At 36.7% G+C, this 13,248-nt stretch overlaps 1 long non-coding RNA gene across 1 annotated transcript in view; it reads left to right on the top strand.

Annotated features, from left to right (window-relative positions):
* LOC140610468 (uncharacterized) overlaps window positions 1-12,365 on the top strand; it is a 35,512-nt gene extending 23,147 nt beyond the window's left edge. The window contains exons 3-5 of the long non-coding RNA XR_012012116.1: window positions 2,122-2,197; window positions 2,549-2,639; window positions 12,060-12,365. This is a non-coding gene — a long non-coding RNA (uncharacterized lncRNA). The remainder of the gene's footprint in view (window positions 1-2,121; window positions 2,198-2,548; window positions 2,640-12,059) is intronic.
* Window positions 12,366-13,248: the final 883 nt, after the last annotated feature.

Below are 13,248 nucleotides of genomic sequence, written 5' to 3'. Positions count from 1 at the left end.
TGTAGTCTTGAACTCCGTCTTTGTGGCTCAGAAAGCAATTATCTACAATATGTAAATACATAGGTGTAACTGTGTCCTAGTGATACTTTATTTACAAAAACAGGTGGTTTTGCAGGACCATAGTTTCTCAACACTTAGTCAAAGAGAAACAGTATGCGTAGGTTGCTTCCTACTCTCAGATGTGGTAAATGAATTCTGCAAAATTAACCTCTTACTGGGATAGTTCTGAGACTGAATTAAAGGATGTAGTTTATAAATTTTGGAAACCTGATACAGACAGGCTGATATCCTGATAAGCATAAAACAAAACAAACAAACAGAACCAAAATTCCCTCTACTGTCCTTCCCACAAATACCACTAATTCTTTGAAAAGATATTTAGCAATACCAAATACTGGGTTCTGCAAATATAATTTAGCTCTAGGGTCTGCAGATCATCTTATTTTTAAATTTTGTTATGAGTACCATAATAATTTTGTATGCAGTAAAACCTCATTTGACTTTAAAAGTAAGACTTGGCATTGAATGCAAACATGTTCTGCTGCTGTGAAGAAACCATAGCCCTTCCAGGATGAGGCAGCCCAACCATCAGGAGCTCCACCCCCTGGCTGAATCTAATCAAAGCAAAAAAAAACTGGAGAAGACTTTGATTGCTTTGTAACTTAAACTGAAAAGGGTGACATTTAATTTGGAGCTATAATGTTCGTAGTATTTTGAAATCTTTGGGCTTTAACTTACAAGAGAATTTAATATGGTTTGGATTTTAATGTAATTCATGGGAATTTCATAATAGAATATTAAAATTTGGAGCATCTCTGTCAGCATCACTGAGATATAATATTGTCATTTAACTTGATTTAATTGAAGAACCTCTAAAAACTGTTATCTAACAATGGCCAAATACATTTTGAAATGAGTAGCAGGATAATGATAAAATGTCAACTGCGTATAGAGAAAATAGTCTTGACAGTGATTGGATTCTCCTGTGGGTGTAAGCCTCACTCACCCACCGTGGATCCAGGTTAATAATGACAGTGACCACCTTCCCTTCTCTGCTTTCCTTTACCAATCCTGTACTGGGTTTTCTTTCAACCACCAAATATAATTTTTATCTCAAAGTTACATTTGGGGGAACACAGACTAAGATGACAAATTTGGGTTGAGTAAACAGATCAGTGAACAAGTAAATATTCCTTATACTTTATTAGGGGAAGAAGGGAAACTGGGTAAATATCAGGAAAAAATACTCCAAGGCAGGTAACAGGGCTGTTTCCATAAGGTCTTTTTCTTGGTTTCTTTTCATCTGGACTGCTTGTGCCCTTGACCAGCCCTGCAGAAGCATCTTGGATGATTTTTACTTTGTTTCCAGAGTTGCCCTGGAACTTGTCTCACTGCTTCCTTAATCTCTATTTTGTCTATTCCTAAAAGAATCATGGAGAAGAAAAGATCAGATCATCAACTTTAATAGTAACAATGCAACCCCTTCTTTAACCCATAGCTTCTGGGTATCATGGAAGCACTGCCCCCCACCCCCTTCAAACATTTGGGTTACATCTGACAAGCAAGCCAAACCATGAGGTCCTTCTCTGGTTAAATTGCTCCAATCATGGGCTAGAAATCAAAACAACTGACCTAAGAATATGCACCATGAAGAAGAGGGTCTTGGCCTCACAAGCTACTGAATCACATATTGCCTTCAGAACTTCTATTTATCCACCCTGAAGCAAATCTCTCATGAAAGCAAAAATAAATAAATAAATCGTGGCTGCAAGCTAACTTTACTTTGATATTAATTCACAAAGCATCATGTGACCTGATTAACCAGGCACACCATACAAAAGAATCTATCCTTGAAAAGTATTTTCCTTAACCCCCATCCCCCTTAGGGTACTACACTCAAGGCCTTTTTATGGTTCTTGTTTTCCTATAGCTTCCTTTCTTCTTTCTTTGAATCACACAGGCTTTGATTAACACCAATCCTCTGGGAATATTTCTCAGGAAGATTTCTCTTCTTCTCCATTCCCCCCCACCCCCACCCCAGGTTTGTATAAGTTACTAATGGTGGAGTTAATTATTGTTTTATGACAAGATGAAAAGTTCTTTTATTTGTTCTTTCCTCAGATTTTTTCTTCGTTGAGGGAGATGACACAAATCACTTTTTCTTCCCCAAAGGAGAATAAAGTGGACTTTAATAAAGGTCAGAAAAAGAGAGTTGGAGGGAGGGAAATTCATTTATTAGCTCCCTTGGCACTTTTCATTGCCTTTTGAAAAATAAAAGTCTGTCAAAATGAAGAATTTTAAAATAACATGTGTTCACACAAAAAACATAAGTTGTATTAGCAAAATGTTGCTTTTTTTTTTTTCCTTTCCTCAAGTGTTTTCTGTACTCGGCAGAGGTGATGGCTTGAAAAATATGCCTAGTGATCAGATATTATAAGAGCCAATTGCCAAGCTTTTCTATAGAAGCTAAATTTGACTCATAAGATGTTTTGATTATGTATCCTTACATGCTTTTCTCCTATATTTTTCTTACCCCTGCTCATTATAGATGGAAACATATGCAACCCTACATCTGGGCAAAATTTTTTTTTTATATCTCTCTTCACCCTAAGAAGAAAGGAATCATAGTACATTCAGAGGTAAGTCATTTACATAGTAGGAGGATGATTTGAATCCACAAGCAATAATGGGGGTGGGATTAAAAGCATTATAAGTGTGTAGCAGATACCTTTGCACAATAAACAACATACTGAATTAAACAAGTATTATGATGAAGAAGATTAATCTACTGGTTATCCCCATCAGTCAGGATTTGCTATGAAACAGACAACCACAAATTGTCAATGGCATTGCCTTGATCAGTTTGGGCTGCTATCACAAAACACCGTAGACTGGATGGCTTATATAATAAACTTTAATTTCCCACAATTTTGGCTGGGAAATCCAAAATAAAGATGCCAGCAGATCTGGTGTCTAGTGGGAGCCTGTTTATTTGTTTACAAAAGGCCATCTTCTTTTTTTTTTTTCTTTTCAAAAGGCCATCTTCTTACGTCCTCCCATGGTCTTCATTCATATATATTAAAGGAGATCTTATGTCTCTTTCTCTTTTTATAAGAGTGTTAATCCCATGATGAAGTCCCTACCCTCTTGACCTACTAACCCTAATCACCTCCCAAAGGCCCTACCTCCAAACATTATCACATTGGAGATTAGGCTTTGAAGTATGAATTTGGTGGGGGCAAGGTGGGGGAATACAAACATTCAGTCTCTATCAGTCATGTACCATGAGTATTCACTTGTCTCTTGCACATTTGCCAGTCTGCTGAGATTTGGTTGATTCTGGTACAGCTAGTTGGGCTTGCCTCCAAGATGAAGGTTGGGCTTGGTTCTGTGCCACATGTATGTCATTCTCCTCAGATGAGGGAGTAGCTGAGACTTTTTCTTCTCATGATGAAAGTCAGGAGCTCAAGGAAGCAGGCCCATTTACCCTTACAATCATCTCTGCTAATAACTACCTGCTAAAGCAAATCAAGTTAACCAGACTCAAAACCATGGGGCCAGGAAATATATACCATCCAACATGGAGAGCAGAAATAGGAGAGAAAGTGAATATATTTTGAAGTATCATCTGATCTATGAAACTTACTTAATTCAGGAAGCATTCCCTGGCTATTCTAATTCTTCCTCTCTATAAAGTCAGAATCTTCATGTGCCATTTTTTCATGTTTTATCTGTAAGATTTTTCCATGTGCATGCAATTGCACATATTGTACTCTGCAGAAATAATGTATTTATTTATGTAACAGTCTCTCATTGTAGAGTTCATTAAGAATGTTTTATGATTCTCTGTATACACAGAGATCAATACATTCCATAAATGTATATGAGATGCATGGACCACAAGGTGTGTGCAAATAGTATTTCATGCTGTTGCTTTATATTTTAACAAAAGCAATACATAATTATTTGATATTTTTATAAATCCCACTACCTCGTAGGTTTAATAAGAGGATTAAACTCAATAGAGTGTTCTGAAAACTAGGCATCAAAAACACATTAGCTCTTCCCATTGCTATTATTATTGTTAATATTACACTTAAGTTTAAAAGGTTAAATCTGAACTTTATATCATTTTTTATTTATATAAGTTACTTATCACTATCATCACTTATTATGCCTATTATAGAACAGATTATCTTCACTAATGGGTTGCAGAAATCAGATGGAAACCAAAAAAAGAAAAAAAAACTGAAATTGCGTACTAGTTTCTAGATGTTTGCACTGTTCCCCACATCAACCTGATTTTCTATGTAAAGCTCTAGGTTTATGGGAGCATAACTTTTTTCTATAAAAGGAAAAAATGGTTTGATTTTGGGTCAAAGCTTTTTGACATAATCATAATCATAAATATGATATGGTACATACCATGGTGTGGTACATAAAGATTATGTACAATGCAGGGTAACATGGGGTTCTGTACTGCTCCATTTGGGAAACTGAAGATTATTTACAACTTCCGTCTGGATGTACAAAAGGGAGGATGACACTGAGTAATGAGAAAGAAAAACTGACAGTCTTTACTGATGAAATGTGCTCTGGATGACACTATCAGGTACAAAGCTGAGATGCTGTTAAATATGCATTAGTGAGAGTTAGAAAATTATTCTTAACTGGTTATATAGGTTAACAAAGATGTTTATTTATTTGTTTATCTTAAGCTTGTGACTCTTTTGTCATGGGGACATGAGAGTATGCTTAAGCCAAGCTCTATTTTAAGGAAAATAGAGCTCAAGCAGAAAGTAGTAATCTTACTGGGATGAGGAATAAGAGGTTAGATTTTGGGAATGTCAGAACTACTGGAAATTCAGGGAAGATACACCAGAAAGGAAGATGGGTCAGAAATGGCCCCCAAAGTCTGCATATAAATTCATCTCAATTTTTATCAGACTCCAGAAATGCATGTGTGCAGTCAATTCCATAGATCCAGCTAAAAGCCATAACAAGGAGACTAAAGAGTTGAGCAGAATTGGTAGTAGTTATCCTGTGCTTGGGAGAGGGTCTTGATAAAACGCTCAAACTTCCCATACAAAACCCTTACGGGCCATGATTCAGGAGTAAGGGCATCACAGAACTAAGCTTTAAACCCTAGGATTAAGGGAAAATTTAAATAGAGTTCAAAAAACCTAAACCCAAGTTGCACAGGACCGGAGATGATCCATCAATAATTTAACTGCCTGCTAGACCCAAATCAATCTCTCTGCAAGTGAAGATAAAAGAACTCCAAATCTCTGAATGTATACTTCACAATACCAGTACAGAATAAAACACTATCTGGAAAGCAGAAAAGCAGACAAAATACGATGCATAGTCAAGAGAAAATTAGTCAATAAAAACAGACCTAAACATACCCAAAATGTTGAAATTAAAAGACAAGGACTTTATAATAACTATAAGACATATTTTAAAAGTGTTTGTAGGAAAAGATGTTCAAGAGTTTTCAGGAAAAGATGGAGGAATTCGTAGTGACATAGATATACTTAATAACCAAATAAAACTCGTAGAACTAAAATGTGCAATTACTGAAATAAAAAAAGATGATGGCATCAACAAAATTGGACAATGTGTAAGAAAAGATTATGGATAAGAAGTCAACATAATCTAAATAATTCAAAGCTAAGGGAAATGATTGGGAAAATGAGCAAAATTTTGACAAGTTACAGGGTAATAGCTGACAATGTCATACATATGGAAGTGGAGTTCCATCAGAAGATAACAGAGAGTGGGCAAGATAATCTATTTCAAGAAATATTACATGAAATATTTCCAATTTCATTAAAACCACTAACCTCTAGTGAACGAAAGCCAACTGGGATCAATATTGAGAAAATATATGCCAGAGCATTTCATAGTCAAACTGCTGATAACGAAAATGAAGAGAACATCTTAAAAGCAGCTATAGAAAAAAGAAAAAGATGTATTTCATACAATGAATAAGAAAATGAATAATGGCTGACGTTTCATCAATGCAGTCTAGAAAACAATGGAATCACAAACAAAAATCCTCTTGTGTTAGTTTCCTGTGTCTACTATAACAAGTTTTCTCAAATTAATGGCTTAAAACAGCACAAATGTATTATTTTATACTTCCAGAGGTCTAAAATCTGAACACAGCTTCATTAGGCCAAAGTCAAAGTTGGTTGGGTTGGTTCCTTCTGGAGGCTCTCAGAGGAGAATCCATTTCCTTGTCCTTTTCAGCATTTTGTGGCTCCTTATGCTCTATGATGCCCCTACTCCCATGTTCAAAGCCATCAGTACAATTTACCCATCGCTGCCTCTTTTTCTCTCTCTAACTCCTCCTGTTTTCCTCTCAGGAGGATCACTGTGATCACATTTGAGCCAATCAGTTATCACCCAGAATAATCTTCTATGTCAGGATCATTCACCTAACCATGTATGCAAAGTCTCATTTGCCATACTAGATCATCCTTCTTATGCAAAGGCCAGACTTACAAAGTACATGGATATATGGCAGGTCCACCACTTAGGTACCCTTTAGTTCCTTAAGGGTGGCACTGATTTTAGCTGTCTTAGTCAGGATATGGCCAGGAGGAGGAAGGTGGAGTTTCATTAGATTCTACTTGGTGTCCTGTAGTGACTCTTTCTCTATCAGCCAAGGGACTGATGTGAAGCTTGCACCAACCATCAAGTATGCTAATTGCAATTGTCTACCTAAGGACTGGGTAAGTGATCACTGAGTGATATCATAGACCCAGTAACACTGACTTTGGCTAGGGCTCCAGTTATTACCTGGTCCCAATATGTACTCTTCTTACAGAAGAATTTAACAGATAATGCTTCAGGTTGCTAGTTACCAATATCAGCTCAGGCCTCTGAAATGTTTTCCCAGTCCCCTTTTTCCCAGAGGGCAGTTACTTGAATAAATGGTTGAGGTCCCTGTGGGGAAAGAATGGGAAAATCATCACATCACTTTACCATAGTGTGGCAGGATCCTTCTTCCAGAGGGCTAGACTCCCTATTAGGCATCATGTTTCAGATTTTAAAACTGCTAAATGTTTAGTTTCTGTAAACTTAGACATAGAATCATTACTTAGTTTCTGTAAACTTAGACATAGAATCATTACTTTGTTTTTATCGGACAACAGTTCCCACCCTGCTGGACATGACTTTTTAATTTTTTGTAATGATAAAAGCTGAGTATTGATCCTTGTTGGCTATTCCACTGTTTTGCCACTAGGGATGCATTTTGTAGAACACTCTCATGTTTGTGTATGTCAGGCCTCCTGGATACCACTCTAATCCTGCCATTCATGATAATTTTATCTACCTGGTTTCTAGAAGTTAAGTGTATCTGTGACTACTGTTTTAGGATCTTAATGAATCCATTGCTATCAATCATCCTAGTTTTACAATGGCCTTTCTTACTGTCAGTGGTGGTTTACTCAGTGGCCAGGAAGGATGTGAGGGTAGATCCTAAAATGGTTGTTGTACAGATTATATTAGAGGGAGAAGCCTCTTCATCCTCTTCTTGCACCAGAGTTGTGTTAGATCTTTTTTGTTTGTTTGTTTTTAAATTCCAGTCAGTTAAGTTAAGTGAAATAAGTGAGTCAAAGAAACATGAATACCATATAATCTCACTCATTTGTGTTAGATCTTAATAGAGACATATGGGCCATTTTGGCAGGTTCAGAAGAGTTTAACTTTTCAAAGCATAAGAGGACATCCACCCTTTGTCCCCAATCTAGTATCAAGATGCCATTATTTTACAACCAGAATCCTAATTTTAGTACACCAGACCTGCATTGGGTCCATGTTTAACATTCTCCAGAGCTCAGCTACTCTGAATATTAAATCCTGGGGACCTACTTAGTGCCAGCACTTGTTTTCACTATAGTACCTACCAATGGTGGGTCTTTATGACCAACTAAGTGACAGATAATTCTGCTTCAAATTCAGTCTTCACCCTTGATTTCTCAAATCCTTCCTGGTACCAGTGATCATAGATAGTGTTCTCTGATTGCAGATGCTAAGAGATTTTAGTGTACAGTTATATATTAGTAATTGACACACGTGGAAAGAAGGAAGAAAAAACAAGGATTGGACAAAGTAGTAGCCAAACTGTGATGCAGATCTGAAAATTCTCATCCAGTCCTACAGGGAACTCTGAAGTATATATGATACATTAAGCCCAAATGGTCAAGCCTTTAAACTCTATCAATCACTGGAGGTAGTCTGCCCCTGGGAAGGATGTGCTCCCATGCCAGGTAGCTCTCTGCAGCTAAAGTAAACATTGAGCTGGCTGATGTCTTCACCCAAAGAGGGATCAAATGGCATCTCTTTCAGGTCTACCACGATATTCAACCCAGATGGGTGTAAAAGGGCCAAAGACTTGAATAAACCATCAATGAGAAGATATAATACTGTCCAGTAAATCTATGGTAATATAACCTGCTTAGTCACCAGAAAAATGCAAATTAAAAATGTCACAAGAAAATATCTCATAGTCATAGAATGGCAAAAAGCCACAACTACAACGAAAATCTGACAATAACAAATGTTAAGAAGGAATGAAGCAACATGACTTGCACATGTTGGTGGTAGGAGGTAAAAAATAAAATCACCTTTCAAAATTACTTGGCAATTTCTTGTAATGTTAAATATGCACTTACCTCTGTCCAAAGAACTCCATTCTTACGTTAATTCCTCAATAGAAAGAAAAGTGTGTAATCACAGAAATACCTGTATGGAAATGTTCATAGCAGTAATCATCAAAATAGCCATGAACTAGGTGGGAACTCAAATGTCTATCAACAAATGCATGACTTTAAAAATGATGGTATAGTCGTGTAACGGAACTTCATTCAGAAAAAGAAAAAATTCAATAGAACAGAATAGAGAATCCAGAAGTGGACCCTCAACTTTATGGTCAACTAATATTCGACAAAGGAGGAAAGACTATCCACTGGAAAAAAGACAGTCTCTTCAGTAAATGGTGCTGGGAAAATTGGACATCCACATGCAGAATGAAACGGGACCATTCTCTTACACCATACACAAAGATAAACTCAAAATGGATGAAAGATCTAAATGTGAGACAAGAATCCATCAAAATCCTAGACGATAACACAGGCAACACCCTTTTTGAACTTGGCCACAGTAACTTCTTGCAAGATACATCCATGAAGGCAAGAGAAACAAAAGCAAAAATGAACTATTGGGACTTCATCAAGATATGAAGCTTTTGCACAGCAAACAGACAGTCAACAAAACTCAAAGACAACCTACAGAATGGGAGAAGATATTTGCAAATGATGTATCAGATAAAGGGCTAGTTTCCAAGATCTATAAAGAACTTATTAAACTCAACAGCAAAGAAACAAACAATCCAATCATGAAATGGGCAAAAGACATGAACAGAAATCTCACAGAGGAAGACATAGACATGGCCAACAAGCACATGAGAAAATGCTCTGCATCACTTGCCATCAGGGAAATACAAATCAAAACCACAATGAGCTACTACTTACCACCAGTGAGAATGAGGAAAACTAACAAGGCAGGAAACCACAAATGTTGGAGAGGATGTGCAGAAAGGGGAACCCTCCTGTACTGTTGGTGGGAATGTGAACTGGTGCAGCTACTCTGGAAAACTGTGTGGAGGTTCCTCAAAGAGTTAAAAATAGATGTGCCCTAGATACAGCAATTGCACTGCTGGGGATTTACCCCAAAGATACAGATGCAATGAAACGCCAGGACACCTGCACCCCGATGTTTCTAGCAGCAATGGCCACAATAGCCAAATTGTGGAAGGAGCCTTGGTGTCCATCGAATGATGAATGGATAAAGAAGATGTGGTCTATGTATACAGTGGGATATTACTCAGCCATTAGAAACGACAAATACCCACCATTTGCTTCGACGTGGATGGAACTGGAGGGTATTATGCTGAGTGGTATTAGTCAATCGGAGAAGGACAAACATTATATGGTCTCATTCATTTGGGGAAATACAAAAAATAGTGAAAAGGAATAAAGGGGAAAGGAGAAAAATGAGTAGGAAATATCAGACAGGGAGACAGAACATGAGAGACTCCTAACTCTGGGAAACGAACAAGGGGTGGTGGAAAGGGAGGTGGGCAGGGGGTGGGGGTGACTCGGTGACGGGCACTGAGTGGGGAACTTGATGGGATGAGCACTGGGTGTTATGCTATATGTTGGCAAATTGAACTCCAATAAAAAAATAAAATAAAATAAATAAATAAAATAAAATAGAAAAAAAAAGAAAAAGAAAAAACAACTTAAAATTACAAGCTATCCACATGTACAGCTACATGAGCTTAAGAAACAATTTGGTGAGAAAAAGAAATCAGATACAAAAGTGTATGCAAGCATGATACTATTTAATAAGTTCAAGAATATGCAAAATAAATGTGTGGGGCTAGAAACCAAAATAGTGGATGCCTTAAGAATAGTGGATGCCTTAAGGATGCCTTCTGATGGATCGGAAAGGGGCACACAGGTACTTCTTGGGCTGATAGAAATGTGGATTTTGATGTAGGGTCTGGTTACACAAGTATACACAATGTGTACACTTAACAGCAGTATGTTATACTAAGTTTGATTTACTCCTCAATTTAAAAAAAAAAAGGAAAAGAAAGTCATCACTCTTGCCTCAAAAATACAAAGTGTAAGGACAATCCATATAAAAATTATGCATAGATAGGATGAAGTCACAGTAAGATAACTGGATCATACATATAAGGCAAACCCTAAGAATACAAGGACTATGAGATATTAACTATGATAAATTCAGTTCAAAAAGAGATTAAGACACTATAAAATATAAAAAGGGGCATAATACCGAATGGTGAATTTAACAAATGTTTAGGCACCAATTATCATCATTCATTACAATATATATTGCAGAAAACTACAGGAAATACAAGAAAAAATTACAAAATTAAAACAGTATTAGTAGAATGTATTTTATCATACTCAGTGAATGACCAAACAATGCACAGAACTAAGAAGACCCAAATTACATGGTGGAAAACTTAGATCTAATTGAGCTAAACAGTTTCCCTTCGAGGATACCTGGATAGTTTACAAAAGTGCTGATGTTTAAAACATCCTTATCACCATCAATAACACAACAAGACAATAGACTAAAGCCACTTAAAAAGAGAAAGCATATGGTACGGCGGTTGGCTCAGAACAAACTGAGTACAAATCCTAGCTTACTGACTATGTGGCTTTGGGCCAATTACTTAATCTTTCTGACTGTGTGGCCTTGGGCCAATTACATCAATTTCTTTATCTGTAAATGAGGAAGAGTCATAACAATGCTTATCTCATAGGCCTTAGGAATATTGTGCAATTTAATTAATATGAAGTGCTGACAGTAGTGCTTCATGTAAAGTTCTCTGTAAATATTATCGTGATTATTACTGCACAGCACCTTATTTATGATGAATGATTGATACAACTTTAATTAGATAATCCATATAGGGAGAAATCCCACCAATAATGGAAACTTTGATGTACTCAGCTTCTGGTTGTTTGTTTTTTCTTATAGCCTTTACCACTCACAAGGTGCCTTTACCACTCAAAAGGTTTCTTTACCACTGTGTGCCTTCTCAAGATTGTACGGCAGTTGGGATAGATTTTGTCTTGAATGTACTTCTCCCAACTCACTCCCCAATTCATCTCTTGCTTTTCATCACTGATATAAGATCAATGGGCTACATGGTTCTTGGCTGCAGTTTGGAAGGACAGGCTTTTCAGGGTTCAGAGTACTGGAGTCCTGGCCCCTGCCCTCTAGTTATATAAGGCTGGGACATGTAACTTACTTAAACCTCTGATAAGGTTTGTTTTGTTTTGTTTTTTTTTTTTTGTTTTTTTTTTTGTCTGTAAAGATATTTTTGGTACATACCAAGTTTTGTGGAAATAGTTAATTTAGTGAATATAAAATAGCTGGCAGAGTATCTGGCACGTGATGTGTATCCAGACCCTCTTAGCTAATGTTAACACATTTCTTTCCAGCTCTGGTTACACAACCAGACTGCAATCAAGGAGCCAATCGGTGTATTCAAAAGAAGAATCATCATCAATATGTTTCTTTGGCATTATCTTGAGAATGAATTCAGCACTCTCCTCTGGACTTAACTCTAACAAAGCCTTCACTACAACAAAAAACACTTTCTTGGGATGCCTGGGTGGCTCAGCAGTTAAGCGTCTGCCTTGGGCCCATGCTGTGATCCTGGAGTCCCGGGATGGAGTCCCACATCAGGATCCCTGCATGGAGCCTGCTTCTCCCTCTGCTTGTGTCACAGCCTCTCTCTCTCTCTCTCTCTCTCTCATGAATAGATAAATAAAATCATAAATAAATAAATAAATAAATAAATAAATAAATAAATAAAAAAAATGTGTTTTTAAAAAACACTTACTTAACAAATGAAATAAAATTTGAACCTGAGTTCTAGACTGTCTCTACTTCTACCACCATATAGTAAATGCTAGTTGAATGAATGGATCCATTTGTGACCTGGCTGTTTACAATTCTTTTGTGTTCTAATAATAGTGTAAGTTTGCAAGGCACTTGCATTTATATCACGTCGTTTAGCCTTTAAATTGCCCTTCCAGGGACACCAGAACCTGCAAGTCTATTGCTGTGTGATTTATGGATTTAGTATGTGAGACAACAGAGAGAACAACTACTGAGTCTTTATTATATGTAAAGAATTTGTCTAAAAAAAAAAGGTATTGTTCTAAATATTTTACCAGCATTAATTTAATTGTCCAGCAATCCTGTGAGACAAGTACTATTGTTATCCTCTTTTTTTACAGATGAAAAAAACTAAACCATATGAGAAGTTAAGAAACTCACATTGTAAAGACAGGATTGTGAGTGCAGGCCATGTCCTTCATTCAAGTGCTCACCACTGAACCAGAGGCAGCAGGATCCCTATGTTGAAGGGAAATAGGGGCATTGGGTTTTAATTACTTTGTTGCCTGTTTTGACATTAGGGCAAATATTAGTAATTATAAAATATACTGAGCAAATATAAAATATATAAAACATAAAATATACTGTCTGGCAAATAATGAATATACTAACTCACTGGTGCTCCTGTATAAAATAATAATCTGTTCAAAAGTAGAATAAAAAAGATCACATTTCAACAACAACAATGGGGAAAAACAATCAAATATCTTCAGGACTTTGGGGATT

This window comes from Canis lupus, chromosome 2 (genome assembly GCF_048164855.1).
Source record: "Canis lupus baileyi chromosome 2, mCanLup2.hap1, whole genome shotgun sequence".
Taxonomy (NCBI): domain Eukaryota; kingdom Metazoa; phylum Chordata; class Mammalia; order Carnivora; family Canidae; genus Canis; species Canis lupus.
This window is presented reverse-complemented; position numbering and strand designations above follow the sequence as displayed.